The sequence below is a fragment of the Lissotriton helveticus genome (genome assembly GCF_964261635.1).
Source record: "Lissotriton helveticus chromosome 1_1 unlocalized genomic scaffold, aLisHel1.1 SUPER_1_unloc_31, whole genome shotgun sequence".
NCBI classification, from domain to species: domain Eukaryota; kingdom Metazoa; phylum Chordata; class Amphibia; order Caudata; family Salamandridae; genus Lissotriton; species Lissotriton helveticus.
Genome location: NW_027611672.1, coordinates 2,012,530 through 2,030,326, shown reverse-complemented (window position 1 = coordinate 2,030,326; position 17,797 = coordinate 2,012,530). Strand labels below are relative to the sequence as shown.

At 43.8% G+C, this 17,797-nt stretch overlaps 1 long non-coding RNA gene across 1 annotated transcript in view; it reads right to left on the bottom strand.

Moving 5' to 3' along the window:
* Window positions 1-7,683: 7,683 nt before the first annotated feature.
* LOC144805882 (uncharacterized) overlaps window positions 7,684-17,797 on the bottom strand; it is a 54,949-nt gene continuing 44,835 nt past the window's right edge. Inside the window, exon 2 of the long non-coding RNA XR_013605619.1 lies at window positions 7,684-8,411. This is a non-coding gene — a long non-coding RNA (uncharacterized LOC144805882). The remainder of the gene's footprint in view (window positions 8,412-17,797) is intronic.

Sequence of the window (17,797 nt, the reverse complement as noted above, 5' to 3'; positions counted from 1 at the left end):
CTTCACAAAAGTTGTCTCCAACTGGCTTTGAAAACGTTTCGAGGTACACCTATAATTAACCTACAATCATCTCAACTGGCTTCAATGCCAACCACTTATATATCTAAAATGACTGCTTACCTCCTAAATATTCCACTGCACGAACAGACGCCTCATTACACTATGTCTTTCATCTATATCGTCACACTGTAAAAAACAAAACGTTCCTGTTATTATAGCCCTCACATACACGAACGCTAAAAGAGTGACTCCCTGCCTCACGTTTCACTCACCTCCCATTTCTGTTGAAACGTGAGGTGGCAAAACAAAACGTTCCTGTTATTATTGCCCTCACATACACGAACGCTAAAAGAGTGACTCCCTGCCTCACGTTTCACTCACCTCCCATTTCTGTTCAAGTATTGTTTTCTAAAACCAAGACAGTTGGGAGTCGCCACTTTGGCCTTCACTGAACATCTCTTCTATACAAATTGATACTTTAAGCAGAATGAAAGCCATTCTTTTGCAAAAAACTGTGCCACTGACCTCGGCCAAAAAAACCTATGATCTGCAAGTCACAAGGACTTCGGCTGAGTTACATGCCCTCTTAACTACAAAGTGCCCTATACATTTCTCAGAAATGTTAAGTCGTATCCTAAACATGTCTGATACGAGTGGAATTGTACATGTATTTAACACCGTATTTTCTGGACTGTTAGCACTTTTTGAAGCAGTCCTAGTAATATTTCCAAACTTTGTGCACTCTGTGTTTGGCGGATTGCCTCTCATTTTGGGACTCGCTGCAGGAATATTGCTCATATTGCTGCAATATAGCAAGTCATTTCACAAACGACACCTAGTTCTCAATGGAGACAACTCTACTGGTGATGAAGTGTCGTGAGCGCATCGTCCAAATTTTGGGACTACCTCGTCTAAGAGAATTAAATACCACATGGTTTCTGTCATTCAGACCAATTTGGCAAGATTGCATCCTACCTGTTCTACGCTGCCTGCTATGCGGAGGAGAATGCGTGTTAGACGTATTAGACACATGTCTCCCACTCCCATCAGTCATGCCAACGGATGTTGATTCTTTGCTTGAACCAGTAACGGCCCATGCACTGTGTTGTCCCCAGCGGCTACCGATTCTGATAACGGCATTCATTGAGAACTCACAGACGCAAAATGCTACTGCTGTAATTCATGAATTTTTATCTTGTGTTCTGATTAACTTGGACATATTATATTTGTCAATCTGTAACTTGGAAGATGTTTTTCTTTTTTAAAACCGAATAAAGTTTGTTGATAATAATCACTAGGAGATTCATTTACAGGGTAGCATGGTATCCCTCAGAATAACTCCAGGAGTCACAGTCCACACAATGTACATGGTTTGTTCCCCCTACTTCCAACCTTACATGTACCCCTAATCACCTGCCCAAACCTCTGCCTGCTGCTGCCAATGTGGTCCTCCGTCATCCCACAGACCATATTTTTGGCCCCTTTGAAACTGCCCATACAATAAAAATGCTGCAGTTGTAAATACATATCAACTACCATTTGTTGTGTTTGGAACATTTTATTGAATAATACAACCTAATAAACATGAGCTGATTATTAAAGCAAAACAAAACATCAGTTGCCATACACATAAGAGGCAAAAGTAGTACATACAAATCAACATACTGTAACACAGCAAAGTTATGTAGAGCACAATTTCTAATTTCGGGCAATCTTAAAGTTCAATAGAAACGTTCATAAAGAACAGGAAAGGAAACAAAGAAGGTAGGATACAGTGATTTCATTAATGTAATGCTTCCTACATATAGAAAAACAAATACTAATTATTTTCCTTAAGCAATAAAGTCCTTACATTAAAATACTAAGAGAAATATATTGAACAATGAACATTTCCTATGTAATTACAATTCAATTTGAATATTTTAACCTCAGCATTATTTGACTCATGATTACAACCTGAATGCTTTCTGGAACCACCTCATGAGGTTCAAAATCCCATCTTTTCCAACAATAGGATTCAAATGATAAACTTGAATTTCAATTCAATTTATTGATTTAGGCCATTTTGGAGATCAACAATTTGAAATATATTCAAAATCCATACACTTTTGTAAAATTGTCTCCTAAACTTGAATTCCATCCATTTTTTGATTAAACACTTCCCATTCCAGCAAGCATCACAAGACCACTTGTTGTTATCTTCCCAATTAGTGATAATGTTTCGGCTGGCAACAACAATAAATATGTTTAGAATTTTTCCCCTGAAAGCAAAAACATGCCATTTCTGAATCATGGTGCAAAATAAAATGTAGGAACAGAAGGGCATCTTTAGGTATAGCATTCATTAAGGTTTGACCATGCTTGAAACTAGAATTCCTGATTGTTTGGACATTTAAATGTCATATTTTTGAAAGAGTTCTAACAGACGAGCAAGAGTTCCGCGAAAAATAGAAGATGACTGAATTGTACTTAGAGAAAATGTGCTGATAATTAATCTATTGATGTAAAATACAGTGGTCAGGCAATGCTTGTGAATCGAATCTATTCAGATTTTAACTCCATAGTTTGTTCAATAAATTGACTGAGCATAATACTTGAAGGTCCATCTCTCAGATCAGTTCTATTACAGTTTTATTTGCAATAACACTAAAAGATCAATGATATATAGATTTTAAAAGCCATGGGTGGAATTGATCCTTGGTCTAAATCTAGATTATTGTCTGGAATAGAAACCAGTTCAAACAGATCAAATTTAAAAGGAGTGAATATGTTTGTTATATTGGTTTAGAGTAAACCCAGAAGATACACATTGGACCTAAAACTCAGAAAATGTATCTAAAGATTATGATTACATCCTATGTATGTCCATAGACCGCTTAGGTGCTTTCCTGTTTAAGTGACAACATTTGCGAATATATTTAACATAACATTAAAGTTGGATGTCAGAAAGTCTTTAAGTATTGTGTAAGAGTTATGTGTAATGGTTTTTATTTGATCTGAAGCAACACTTACACTAAATAGGTACGTGCACAGGTTATCATTCAACTAACATTATTAGCAAACTTAATTTGGAGGGAATTGAGAAAAATTGTCTCATGTACCAAGGGTTTTATTGTTCAAAAATCCACTGGTTGGGTAATTCACAGAGTTTGCAAATGCTAAACCCCTTTTTGAAATGTACTAAGCCCATTTAACAATTCAGAATTTGGAAGGGGAATGTTAATAGTGTCCCTTTTGAATATGTAATACATCCTTAAGGTATGTTTAAGCTTTGAAACCATATGTGGACTGCAAAACAGTAACAGGAGGTAGTAACCCGAGGGGGAGTTTCTGAATCTGAAAGTAAAATGGGGTGCATTAAAAATGTCTTTATTTAAACGCAATAACAGACACAGGAGTGAGCTGACTCCACAAGCAATCACTTTTACCAAATGGATTATTAATGCAAGAACCTCAGTATTTTCTATATTGCTGAAATGTAGTATCTAATATTTTTGAAATGTGGTGTAAATATTTGTTCCTGTTATTTCCCATTTCAATATTGTCATGAAATGTACCTATTGTTTTTGTCAAACATATTGAAATATCTTTTTTTTAATCTGTTTTATTTTCTAAATCAGGAGTAGAACATAGGTCCAGATGTGCACAGCGTTAAGCCCACAACCCATTGAGGGCCGGCTGCGTTGGTTTCAAGAGTTTCCCAGCATAGAAAAAGGCAATAATAAACTAATTGGAACACAGCATGTCGCCTACAACCCATGTTAGGCCGGCCGTGTGATCTAGTACATATAACAATATTAGCGTGTTGTGGGAAGTCTCAGGACCTGTTTAAAACCAATAACATTGAGAACACAGGCTAGAACCCCATATAAAGTGGATAGCGGTAGACGGACAGAAAAGTGTCGAAAAAAGAGATAGAAAGGAGAGGTATACAGCAAAGTAGGCGGTTGGGTGGACGGACGGGAATAGGTGTGTGACGGTGTCAGGTGTGGCGAATGAAGGTCTTAATGCTTGTTGAAGGGGTTGGCGGGCACTACTGTTCTAATTATGTGAGAAGCCTGTTAGGATCTGGCGGAAGTATAGCATCCTCAAAGAGTCACAGCGCTTTTTAACTTTTGAGGGTAAATAACGTGCATGTTCTATTTTATAGAGGTATTAAACTAAGGGTCGCCAAACAGCTGTGAAGCGGGTGTCTCGTGATTGCAGTCGCGCTGTAAAAAGTTCCATAGTTATTACATACCACTAGCGCACAAACCAAGCGGCAATTGGGGGAGTCTCCGCTTTTTTCCAGTATAGTGCTATAAGTTGTTTAGCCGCCCCAAGCACGTGAAGTGCTATAGTCCAATCGCTGTGAGTGAGTGCATTTAGGTTATCAGGTTTGAGGTACTGGGCTTCCCCCTGGCTGTGGACTCAGGCAGGGGGAAGGCCAATACCTCCTTAATATGACTAAGGACTTCCTTCCAGAGCAGGATCAGGAGTGGACAATCCAATCAAATGTGATCATAGCCCGAATATCCTGGACTTGCTGCTAGGGAGGATAGGCCCAAAACTGTGCTGTGTCCAGAACCGCTCCGATGAAAAGGAGCTTATAGGAGGGAATCAGGTGCGACTTCAGCACGTTAACTGTGAACCCCAGCAAATGCAGGAAGTCCGTCGTAGTCTGGAGGTGGGAGACGACAGCCTTGGCGAGCTCGCCTTCAACAGCCAGTCGTTAAGATAGGGGAAGACTGGAACCCCTGATCTGCGCAGATGAGCTGCGACCACCGCCATCACTTTCGTGAACACCCGGGGGGGCTGGTAAGGCCAAAGGGTAGCGTGGTAAACTGTAAATGCGTGTGGCCTACCGTAAACCGCAGGTAATGCCGGTGGGCAGGCAAGACGGGGATGTGAAAGCAAGTGGCCTGCAAGTCCAACGCTACCATCAAATCTCCAGGGTCGAAGGCAGACAAGACCTGAGCCAAGGTTAACATCTTGAACTTCTCCTTTCGGAGGAAGCGGTTGATGTCCCTGAGGACTAAGATAGGATGCAGGCCTTTGTCCTTCTTCGGTACCAAGAAGTAGTGGGAGTAGCAACCCCGACCTAATTCTGGCACAGGGACGCGTTTGACAAAGAGATCCATAACTTCCTGGAAGAGAAGGGCCAAATGATCCTCCGACATGGGATGAAATCACCATAAACGGCATGACCCTTATGCACTCCGCTGCTTGCGGAACTCCGCGTAGACCCAAGAGTTTTTTTGTCACTTTGCGGAGTTCCTCACTGAGGAACTCCGCATAGGCTTAATCTTATCATTAATAAATAGATATCAGTCATATGTTAAGAAACAAGGGTGAGTAGAAACCTTTTGGGTGGAGTAAAATTTAAGACATTATTATTGTGATTTTTGGGCAATTAGTTGATTTTTGCAAGCACTAACACTTCTCTGTGTATAGTAGAGACCTTGAGAGTTTTGTAACTTGGAGATACTCAAATTGTGGATTCTGTTGCAATTAAAAATATTTCCAGGCCTGAAATTTCTTTGGATGTTGTATGCGGGCAGCCTAAGTTATCCTGCAAGAGTTTCTTGATGAATTCTATTGCAACTACAATATGTGCTCTCTCATGTAAAGTCAGGTTGTTAGAAGCTTTTCTGCAAACTCAAGATACACCTTACTTTTCACCTGGTGTGGATGCATTTCTCATGTTTAGTGAGATCTCTTTTCTGAGTATAACGTTTCTGGCTTTCCCCTCCTGTATATGGCTTTAGTCCAGTGGGAATTCTCTCATGTGAAATGACATTGTATTCAAGACTGAACCTTATCTACAATTCAGAACACACATAAGGCTTTCTTCCCCCGTGTGAGTTCGCTCAAGTCAAGTGAGAAGTAATTTGTAACCAAAACATTGCTTGCATTTCGATAAGGTTTTTCCCCAGAGTGGGATCTCTTATGAAGCATAACACTGTCTTTCAGATTCAACCTTTTATGGCATAAGGATTTTCTCTAGTGTGGAGTTTCTCGTGGTGAAATAGCGTTTCTCTGCAGCTTTTCTGGCATTCAGAACACTAATAAGGTGTTTCATCAGTATGGAGTCGCTTATAGTTAGTGAGGCTGTGCCTATAAAATAGGAATTTCTGGCATTCACAGAAATTGGTAATGTTTTTCCCCTGTGTGCGTCTGCTCATGTAGAGTGAGATTGAGTTTATAATTGATGATTTTCTGGCATTCGGAGAACTGAATTATTTTGATGGTGTGTTTTCTTATGGCGCTAGTAACCATCTCTACCTCTGAATCTTTTCTGACATTTAGAGCACTGATAATTTTATTCACCAGTGTGGATTCTCACATGTTCAGTGAGATGAGATTTTTGGCTGAAACATTTTTGGCATTCGGAGCACTGATAAGGTTTTTCCCCAGTGTGGGTTCTTATATGCTGAGTGAGACGGCTTTTTACACTGAAACATATGTGGCATTCGGAGCACTGATAAGGTTTTTCCCCAGTGTGGATTTTTATATGCTGAGTGAGACTGCTTTTTTGAATGAAACATATCTGGCATTCAGAGCACTGATAAGGTTTTTCCCCAGTGTGGATTTTTATATGCTTAGTGAGACTGCTTTTTACACTGAAACATATCTGGCATTCGGAGCACTGATAAGGTTTTTCCCCAGTGTGGATTCTTATATGCACAGTGAGATGGCTTTTTTGACTGAAACATTTGTGGCATTCAGAGCACTGATAAGGTTTTTCCCCAGTGTGAATTCTTATATGCTGAGTGAGATCCCTTTTTTGCCTGACACATATCAGGCATTCAGAGCACTGATAAGGTTTTTCCCCAGTGTGGATTTTTATATGCTCAGTGAGATTGCTTTTTTGACGGAAACATTTGTGGCATTCAGAGCACTGATAAGGTTTTTCCCCAGTGTGGGTTCTTATATGCTGAGTGAGACTGCTTTTTTCACTGAAACATGTGTCGCATTCAGTGCACTGATAACGTTTTACCCAAGTGTGGGTCCTTGTATGTTTAGTGAGTCTTTTTTTGTCACTGAAACATTTCTGGCATTCAGAGCACTGAAAAGGTTTTTCCCCAGTGTGGATTCTCATATGCTCAGTGAGATAAGATTTCCGCCTGAAACTTTTTTGGCATACTTTGCACTGAGAGTGGTTTTCCCCTGTGTGCATTCTGTCAAATTCTGTGAGATATGATTTATGGCTGTATCTTTTTGGGCACAGGTAACTTTTTTCCCTAACTTCGGTTATTTTGCCTCAATTTTAGAGTCGGGCTTGTTTAGATAATGTTCAGCACTTATCTCTAAAAGAAATTGTGTGTAATCTTCTCAACACTTGAATTGAGCAAAAAATGTCGGGAAGCAGTCCTGTAACACCTGTTGAAATCTTTCTAACAGATAATAGTCTTTAGGTAATAGCCTCTCCGGCAGCAACTTAATTTGTGACTGAAGTTTTTCTCAAATCTATTTGTATAGGTTCTTAGCAATGCAGTAATAAGGTGTTAGTCTGATATTTAATGATTAAACTGATAAGTACCTTTTTGCACTGATGTAATGGCAGTAACTGAGGGCTTTAGAACGTGCAGAGTACTATTGTGGATCATTAGTCGCAGAACATCAGTTCCTTCTACCCTTTCTATGTTTGGGGTAAGTTTAAGGTTTGTAGTTCTGAGGATGAGGATTTATTTACATTAGATATAGCGCAACAGTGCTCCTTTAATCCATTTTTATATTTAACAGTTTTACATATGACTCCTGCACAACAGATAATGTTGAGGCGATTTACATAGAATTACAGAACAGTACACAATAAAAAGGAAACAATCTGAGATGGTCATTAACACAATAAAGTGGTGAATTTTTAAGGTTTTCGCAAGAAAGAGCAGAGTGGGTGAAGGTGTTTTATATCCCGAGACAGATAGTCTCAAACTTGCGTAACTGGTTAAAAACGGTTGTTGAACAAAGGTGATTTTCCAATCTTTTGGTTGTTAACGTGTCAGCTTCGGAGTCTTCTTTCAGCGTCTTTTCTTTGATGGTATCCAGAAGAAACCTTTAGTTGTAACTTTCTTTTATGTAGTGTGTGCTTCCTCTCTAAAATTACATGATGCTTTAGATGAACGTTATTCTGTCATGCTGAGGCAATTTGTCTTTCTGATAATATTTCAGATGAGGATGCTGAAGCGGTCTTTCTACATTATTTCTGATGCTGTGTGCACAGATATGGCTTTGCTCTGGGTTAATGAAATGCAAAATTAAAGACTTCACTTACAGGTATAGTACTTTCCTCGCCACACTAAGATTTTTGGAAATTGTTTAAACGTAGAATGCTGGATGTTCTTCAGTTTTTCAAAATAATCCTTCTTATGGCACTGACATTCAGTTGCTTAGTGCTAAATCTTGCTTTCTTCGTCCGTAATTTCAATCACCTATAGTATTAAAATTAAATAGTTAATACATGTACATTTCCAAAAATATAATTTACAAGCCAAATCAATGCAGAATTTTGAATATGCTGAGCTGTTTTTCAGACAGAGCAGAGTGCAGAATGGTAGCATGAGAGTACTTGGATGTAGGAGTGAGGTTTTGTAGAATTTTCAACATTTTATTAAGCTCACAAAGGATACATTTACCCTATGTAGTTGCAACATCGAATCCCAAAGGCAGATTTGAAAGTCATATGGACTGGCACCAAACAGATATTAAAAAACGATATTCTATTAATTAATTTGTAATGCAGATTTCAGGGAAGGGAATGACTCCTCCACGGACAACAGGCGTTTTCCCCTGCCCTGAGTTACCACCTACTTGTATCTGGTTTCCTGACTTTTGAGTTTTGGACTCTGCCTCAAGCAAATCTATTGTGTGCTGCGAGGACTATGCCTAGACCAGGGGTCTCCAACCTTTTGTGTAGTCAGAGCTACTTCTGGCCAGTGAAAATCATCGTGAGCTACTGAACCCGAAGCAACTCGCGCATTTTTCCGAGAGACCCCCCCACGCCCAGTTTCATTGACTTTAAGCCTAATTTCATCAGAGCCCATACTGTGCATTTCTGCCCTCCGTTTCACTCGTTTTTTGTGCCTTTCTGCCCTCTGTTTCACTCGTTTTCCCCTTGTTTTTTGTGGCTTCTCAACTCTGTTTCACTCGTTTTCCCCTTGTTTTTTGTGCACTTCTGCACTCGGTTTCACTCATTTTTTGTGCCCTTCTGCCCTGTTTCACGCGTTTTTGTGCCCTTCTGCCCTCTGTACCCTCGATTTTGTGGACTTCTGCTCTCTGTTTCACTCGTTTTCCCCTTGTTTTTTGTGCCCTTCTGCCCTCTGTTTCACTCGTTTTCCCCTTGTTTTTTGTGCCCTTCTGCCCTCTGTTTCCCTCGTTTTTTGTGCCTTTCTGCCCTATGTTCCAACCGTTTTCCCCTTGTTTTTGTGGCCTTCTGCCCTCTGTTTCACTCGTTTTCCTCTTGTTTTTTGTGCCCTTCTGTCCTGTTTCCCTTCTTTTCTGTGGCCTTCTGCTCTCTGTTTCCCTCGTTTTTCGTGCCCTTCTGCCCTCTGTTTCCCTCGTTTTTTGTGGCCTTCTGCCCTCTGTTTCACTCATTTTCCCCTTGTTTTTTGTGTCCTTCTGCCCTCTGTTTCCCTCTTTTTTTGTGGCCTTCTGCTCTCTGTTTCACTCGTTTTCCCCTTGTTTTTTGTGCCCTTCTGCCCTGTTTCACTCGTTTTCCCCTTGTTTTTGTGCCCTTCTGCCCTCTGTTTCCCTCGTTTTTTGTGCCTTTCTGCCCTCTGTTCCACCCGTTTTCCCCTTGTTTTTGTGCCCTTCTGCCCTCTGTTTCACTTGTTTTCCCCTTGTTTTTTGTGCCCTTCTGCCCTCTGTTTCCCTTGTTTTTTGTGCCTTTCTGCCCTCTGTTCCACCCGTTTTCCCCTTGTTTTTGTGCCCTTCTGCCCTCTGTTTCACTCGTTTTCCCCTTGTTTTTCGTGCCCTTCTGCCCTGTTTCCCTTGTTTTCTGTGGCTTTCTGCTCTCTGTTTCACTCGTTTTCCCCTTGTTTTGTGCCCTTCTGCCCTTTGTTTCCCTAGTTTTTCTTGCCCGTCTGCCTCTGTTTCACTCGTTTTTTGTGGCCTTCGGCCCTCTGTTTCACTCGTTTTCCTCTTGTTTTCTGTGCCCTTCAGCCTTCGGTTTCCCTCTTTTTATGTGAGCTTCTGCCCTGTTTCACTCGTTTTCCACTTGTTTTTCGTGCCCTTCTGCCCTCTGTTTCCCTCGTTTTTCATGCCCTTCTGCCCTGTTTTTTGTGGCCTTCTGCTCTCTGTTTCACTCGTTTTCCCCTTGTTTTTTGTGCCCTTCTGCCCTGTTTCCCTTGTTTTTTGTGGCCATCTGCCCTGTTTCACTCGTTTTCCCCTTGTTTTTCGTGCCTTTCTCCCCTCTGTTTCCCTTGTTTTTTGTGCCCTTCTGCCCTCTGTTTCCCTCGTTTTTTGTTTGTGCCCTTCTGCACTCTGTTTCCATCGTTTTTCGTGCCCTTCTGCCCTCTGTTTCCCTAGTGTTTCGTGCCCTTCTGACCTGTTTCCCTAGTTTTTTTGTGCCTTTCTGCCCTCTGTTCCACCCGTTTTCCCCTTGTTTTTGTGGCCTTCTGCCCTCTGTTTCACTCGTATTCCCCTTGTTTTGTGTGCCCTTCTGCCCTGTTTCTCTTGTTTTCTGTGGGCTTCTGCTCTCTGTTTCACTCATTTTCCCCTTGTTTTGTGCCCTTCTGCCCTCTGTTTGCCTTGTTTTTTGTGGCCTTCTGCCCTCTGTTTCACTTGTTTTCCCATTGTTTTTTGTGCCCTTCTGCCCTCTGTTTCCCTCGTTTTTTGTGGCCTTCTGCTCTCTGTTTCACTTGTTTTTTTTGGCCTTCTGCTCTCTGTTTCACTCGTTTTCCCCTTGTTTTTTGTGCCCTTCTGCCCTCTGTTTCCCTTGTTTTTTGTGCCTTTCTGCCCTCTGTTCCACCCGTTTTCCCCTTGTTTTTGTGCCCTTCTGCCCTCTGTTTCACTCGTTTTCCCCTTGTTTTTTGTGCCGTTCTGCCCTCTGTTTCCCTAGTTTTTTGTGCCTTTCTGCCCTCTGTTCCACCCATTTTCCCCTTGTTTTTGTGCCCTTCTGCCCTCTGTTTCACTCGTTTTCCCCTTGTTTTTCGTGCCCTTCTGCCCTGTTTCCCTTGTTTTCTGTGGCCTTCTGCTCTCTGTTTCACTCGTTTTCCACTTGTTTTGTGCCCTTCTGCCCTCTGTTTCCCTCGTTTTTCATGCCCTTCTGCCTCTGTTTCCCTCGTTTTTTGAGGCCTTCTGCCCTCTGTTTCACTCGTTTTCCCCTTGTTTTTTGTGCCCTTCTGCCCTCTGTTTCCCTCGTGTTTCGTGCCCTTCTGACCTGTTTCCCTTCGTTTTTTTGTACCTTTCTGCCCTCTGTTCCACCCATTTTCCCCTTGTTTTTGTGGCCTTCTGCCCTCTGGTTCATTAGTTTTTCCCTTGTTTTTTGTGCCCTTCTGCCCTGTTTCCCTTGTTTTCTGTGGGCTTCTGCTCTCTGTTTCACTCATTTTTCCCCTTGTTTTGTGCCCTTCTGCCCTCTGTTTGCCTCGTTTTTTGCGGCCTTCTGCCCTCTGTTTCACTTGTTTTCCCATTGTTTTTTGTGCCCTTCTGCCCTCTGTTTCCTCGTTTTTTGTGGCCTTCTGCTCTCTGTTTCACTTGTTTTTTTGGCCTTCTGCTCTCTGTTTCACTCGTTTCCCCCTTGTTTTTTGTGCCCTTCTGCCCTCTGTTTCCCTCGTTTTTTGTGCCTTTCTGCCCTCCTGTTCCACCCGTTTTCCCCTTGTTTTTGTGCCCTTCTGCTCTCTGTTTCACTCGTTTTCCCCTTGTTTTTCGTCCCCTTCTGCCCTGTTTCCCTTGTTTTCTGTGGCCTTCTGCTCTCTGTTTCACTCGTTTTCCACTTGTTTTGTGCCCTTCTGCCTCTGTTTCCCTCGTTTTTCGTGCCCTTCTGCCTCTGTTTCCCTCGTTTTTTGAGGCCTTCTGCCCTCTGTTTCACTCGTTTTCCCCTTGTTTTTTGTGCCCTTCCTCCCTCTGTTCCCCTCGTTTTTTGTGCCGTTCTGCCCCGTTTCCCCCGTTTTTCGTGCCCTTCTGCCCTCTTGTTTCCCTCGTTTTTTGTGGCCTTCTGTCCTCTGTTGCACTCGTTTTCCCCTTGTTTTCCGTGCCCTTCTGCTTCCCTCTTTTTTTTGTGGCCATCTGCCCTGTTTTCACTCCTTTTCCCCTTGTTTTCGTGCCTTTCTGCCCTGTTTCCCTTGTTTTTGTGACCTTCTGCTCTCTGTTTCACTCGTTTTCCCCTTGTTTTGTGCCCTTTTGCCCTCTGTTTCCCTCGTTTTTTGTTTGAGCCCTTCTGCACTCTGTTTCCCTAATTTTTCGTGCCCTTCTGCCCTCTGTTTCCCTCGTGTTTCGTGCTCTTCTGCCCTCTGTTTCCCTCGTTTTTTGTGCCTTTCTGCCCTCTGTTCCACCCGTTTTCCCCTTGTTTTTGTGGCCTTCTGCCCTCTGTTTCACTCGTTTTCCCCTTGTTTTTTGTGCCCTTCTGCCATGTTTCCCTTGTTTTCTGTGGCCTTCTGCTCTCTGTTTCACTTATTTTCCCCCTTGTTTTGTGCCCTTCTGCCCTCTGTTTCCCTCGTTTTTCGTGCCCTTCTGCCCTCTGTTTCCCTCGTTTTTTGTGGCCTTCTGCCCTCTGTTTCACTCGTTTTCCCCTTGTTTTTCGTGCCCTTCTGCCCTCTGTTTCCCTTGTTTTTTGTGGCCTTCTGCTCTCTGTTTCACTGTTTTTTTTTTGGCCTTCTGCTCTCTGTTTCACCCGTTTTCCCCTTGTTTTTGTGGCCTTCTGCCCTCTGTTTCACTCGTTTTCCCCTTGTTTTTTGTGCCCTTCTGCCATGTTTCCCTTGTTTTCTGTGGCCTTCTGCTCTCTGTTTCACTTGTTTTCCCCTTGTTTTGTGCCCTTCTGCCCTCTGTTTCCCTCGTTTTTCGTGCCCTTCTGCCCTCTGTTTCCCTCGTTTTTTGTGGCCTTCTGCCCTCTGTTTCACTCGTTTTCCCCTTGTTTTTCGTGCCCTTCTGCCCTCTGTTTTCCCTTGTTTTTTGTGGCCTTCTGCTCTCTGTTTCACTGTTTTTTTTTGGCCTTCTGCTCTCTGTTTCACTCGTTTTCCCCTTGTTTTTTGTGCCCTTCTGCCCTCTGTTTCACTCGTTTTCCCCTTGTTTTCTGTGCCCTTCTGCCCTCTGTTTCCCTTGTTTTTTGTGCCTTTCTGCCCTCTGTTCCACCCATTTTCCCCATGTTTTTGTGCCCTTCTGCCCTGTTTCACTCATTTTCCCCTTGTTTTTTGTGCCCTTCTGCCCTCTGTTTCCCTCGTTTTTTGTGCCTTTCTGCCCTCTGTTCCACCCATTTTCCCCTTGTTTTTGTGCCCTTCTGCCCTCTGTTTCCCTCGTTTTTTGTGGCCTTCTGCTCTGTTTCACTTGTTTTTTTTGGCCTTCTGCTCTCTGTTTCACTCGTTTCCCCCTTGTTTTTTGTGCCCTTCTGCCCTCTGTTTCACTTGTTTTCCCCTTGTTTTTTGTGCCCTTCTGCCCTCTGTTTCCCTCGTTTTTTGTGCCTTTCTGCCCTCTGTTCCACCCGTTTTCCCCTTGTTTTTGTGCCCTTCTGCCCTCTGTTTCACTCGTTTTCCCCTTGTTTTTTGTGCCGTTCTGCCCTCTGTTTCCCTAGTTTTTTGTGCCTTTCTGCCCTCTGTTCCACCCATTTTCCCCTTGTTTTTGTGCCCTTTTGCCCTCTGTTTCCCTCGTTTTTTGTGCCTTTCTGCCCTCTGTTCCACCCGTTTTCCCCTTGTTTTTGTGCCCTTCTGCCCTCTGTTTCACTCGTTTTCCCCCTTGTTTTTTGTGCCGTTCTGCCCTCTGTTTCCCTAGTTTTTTGTGCCTTTCTGCCCTCTGTTCCACCCATTTTCCCCTTGTTTTTGTGCCCTTTTGCCCTCTGTTTCACTCGTTTTCCCCTTGTTTTTCGTGCCCTTCTGCCCTGTTTCCCTTGTTTTATGTGGCCTTCTGCTCTCTGTTTCACTCGTTTTCCACTTGTTTTGTGCCCTTCTGCCCTCTGTTTCCCTTGTTTTTCGTGCCCTTCTGCGTCTGTTTCCCTCGTTTTTTGAGGCCTTCTGCCCTCTGTTTCACTCGTTTTCCCCCTTGTTTTTTGTGCCCTTCTCCCCTCTGTTTCCCTCGTGTTTCGTGCCCTTCTGACCTGTTTCCCTCGTTTTTTGTGCCTTTCTGCCCTCTGTTCCACCCGTTTTCCCCTCGTTTTTGTGGCCTTCTGCCCTCTGTTTCACTCGTTTTCCCCTTGTTTTTTGTGCCCTTCTGCCCTGTTTCCCTTGTTTTCTGTGGGCTTCTGCTCTCTGTTTCACTCATTTTCCCCTTGTTTTGTGCCCTTCTGCCCTCTGTTTGCCTCGTTTTTTGTGGCCTTCTGCCCTCTGTTTCACTGGTTTTCCCATTGTTTTTTGTGCCCTTCTGCCCTCTGTTTCCCTAGTTTTTTGTGGCCTTCTGCTCTCTGTTTCACTTGTTTTTTGGCCTTCTGCTCTCTGTTTCACTCGTTTCCCCCTTGTTTTTTGTGCCCTTCTGCCCTCTGTTTCACTCGTTTTCCCCTTGTTTTTTGTGCCCTTCTGCCCTCTGTTTCCCTCGTTTTTTGTGCCTTTCTGCCCTCTGTTCCACCCGTTTTCCCCTTGTTTTTGTGCCCTTCTGCCCTGTTTCACTCGTTTTCCCCTTGTTTTTTGTGCCGTTCTGCCCTCTGTTTCCCTAGTTTTTTGTGCTTTTTCAGCCCTCTGTTCCACCCATTTTCCCCTTGTTTTTGTGCCCTTCTGCCCTCTGTTTCACTCGTTTTCCCCTTGTTTTTTGTGCTCTTCTGCCCTGTTTCCCTTGTTTTCTGTGGCCTTCTGCTCTCTGTTTCACTTGTTTTTCCCTTGTTTTTTGTGCCCTTCTGCCCTCTGTTTCCCTCTCTTTATGTGCCCTTCTGCCCCGTTTCCCCCGTTTTTCGTGCCCTTCTGCCCTCTTGATTCCCTCGTTTTTTGTGGCCTTCTGTCCTCTGTTGCACTCGTTTTCCCCTTGTTTTTCCGTGCCCTTCTGCCTTCTGTTTCCCTCTTTTTATGTGCCCTTCTGCCCTGTTTCACTCCTTTTCCCCTTGTTTTTCGTGCCTTTCTGCCCTCTGTTTCCCTTGTTTTTTTGTGACCTTCTGCTCTCTGTTTCACTCGTTTTCCCCTTGTTTTGTGCCCTTCTGCCCTCTGTTTCCCTCGTTTTTTGTATGTGCCCTTCTGCACTCTGTTTCCCTCATTTTTTCGTGCCCTTCTGCCCTCTGTTTCCCTCGTGTTTCGTGCCCTTCTGCCCTCTGTTTCCCTAGTTTTTTGTGCCTTTCTGCCTTCTGTTCCACCCGTTTTCCCCTTGTTTTTGTGGCCTTCTGCCCTCTGTTTCACTCGTTTTCCACTTGTTTTTTGTGCCCTTCTGCCATGTTTCCCTCGTTTTATGTGGCCTTCTGCTCTCTGTTTCACTCATTTTCCCCTTGTTTTGTGCCCTTCTGCCCTCTGTTTCCCTCGTTTTTCGTGCCCTTCTGCCCTCTGTTTCTCTCGTTTTTGTGGCCTTCTGCTCTCTGTTTCACTGTTTTTTTTTGGCCTTCTGCTCTCTGTTTCACTCGTTTTCCCCTTGTTTTTGTGCCTTTCTGCCCTCTGTTTTACTCGTTTTCCCCTTGTTTATTGAGCCCTTCTGCCCTCTGTTTCCCTTGTTTTTTGTGGCTTTCTGCCCTCTGTTCCACCCGTTTTCCCCATGTTTTTGTGCCCTTCTGCCCTGTTTCACTCGTTTTCCCCTTGTTTTTGTGCCCTTCTGCCCCTTGTTCCACCCGTTTTCTCCTTGTTTTTGTGCCCTTCTGCCCTGTTTCACTCGTTTTCCCCTTGTTTTTCGTGCCCTTCTGCCCTCTGTTTCCCTTGTTTTTTGTGGCCTTCTGCTCTCCTTTTCACTGTTTTTTTTGTCCTTCTGCTCTCTGTTTCACTCGTTTTCCCCTTGCTTTTTGTGCCCTTCTGCCCTCTGTTTCACTCGTTTTCTCCTTGTTTTTTGTGCCCTTCTGCCCTCTGTTTCACTCGTTTTCCCCTTGTTTTTTGTGCTCTTCTGCCCTGTTTCCCTTGTTTTCTGTGGCCTTCTGCTCTCTGTTTCACTTGTTTTTCCCTTGTTTTTTGTGCCCTTCTGCCCTCTGTTTCCCTCTCTTTATGTGCCCTTCTGCCCCGTTTCCCCCGTTTTTCGTGCCCTTCTGCCCTCTTGATTCCCTCGTTTTTTGTGGCCTTCTGTCCTCTGTTGCACTCGTTTTCCCCTTGTTTTCCGTGCCCTTCTGCCTTCTGTTTCCCTCTTTTTATGTGGCCTTCTGCCCTGTTTCACTCCTTTTCCCCTTGTTTTTCGTGCCTTTCTGCCCTCTGTTTCCCTTGTTTTTTGTGACCTTCTGCTCTCTGTTTCACTCGTTTTCCCCTTGTTTTGTGCCCTTCTGCCCTCTGTTTCCCTCGTTTTTTGTATGTGCCCTTCTGCACTCTGTTTCCCTCATTTTTCGTGCCCTTCTGCCCTCTGTTTCCCTCGTGTTTCGTGCCCTTCTGCCCTCTGTTTTCCCTAGTTTTTTGTGCCTTTCTGCCTTCTGTTCCACCCGTTTTCCCCTTGTTTTTGTGGCCTTCTGCCCTCTGTTTCACTCGTTTTCCACTTGTTTTTTGTGCCCTTCTGCCATGTTTCCCTCGTTTTATGTGGCCTTCTGCTCTCTGTTTCACTCATTTTCCCCTTGTTTTGTGCCCTTCTGCCCTCTGTTTCCCTCGTTTTTCGTGCCCTTCTGCCCTCTGTTTCTCTCGTTTTTTGTGGCCTTCTGCTCTCTGTTTCACTGTTTTTTTTTGGCCTTCTGCTCTCTGTTTCACTCGTTTTCCCCTTGTTTTTGTGCCTTTCTGCCCTCTGTTTTACTCGTTTTCCCCTTGTTTATTGAGCCCTTCTGCCCTCTGTTTCCCTTGTTTTTTGTGGCTTTCTGCCCTCTGTTCCACCCGTTTTCCCCATGTTTTTGTGCCCTTCTGCCCTGTTTCACTCGTTTTCCCCTTGTTTTTTGTGCCCTTCTGCCCCTTGTTCCACCCGTTTTCTCCTTGTTTTTGTGCCCTTCTGCCCTGTTTCACTCGTTTTCCCCTTGTTTTTCGTGCCCTTCTGCCCTCTGTTTCCCTTGTTTTTTGTGGCCTTCTGCTCTCCTTTTCACTGTTTTTTTTGTCCTTCTGCTCTCTGTTTCACTCGTTTTCCCCTTGCTTTTGTGCCCTTCTGCCCTCTGTTTCACTCGTTTTCTCCTTGTTTTTTGTGCCCTTCTGCCCTCTGTTTCCCTTGTTTTTTGTGCCTTTCTGCCCTCTGTTCCACCCGTTTTCCCCATGTTTTTGTGCCCTTCTGCCCTGTTTCACTCGTTTTCCCCTTGTTTTTTGTGCCCTTCTGCCCTCTGTTTCCCTCGTTTTTGGTGCCTTTCTGCCCTCTGTTTCACCCGTTTTCCCCTTGTTTTTGTGCCCTTCTGCCCTCTGTTTCCCTCGTTTTTTGTGGCCTTCTGCTCTGTTTCACTTGTTTTTTTTGGCCTTCTGCTCTCTGTTTCACTCGTTTCCCCCTTGTTTTTTGTGCCCTTCTGCCCTCTGTTTCACTTGTTTTCCCCCTTGTTTTTTGTGCCCTTCTGCCCTCTGTTTCCCTCGTTTTTTGTGCCTTTCTGCCCTCTGTTCCACCCGTTTTCCCCTTGTTTTTGTGCCCTTCTGCCCTCTGTTTCACTCGTTTTCCCATTGTTTTTTGTGCCGTT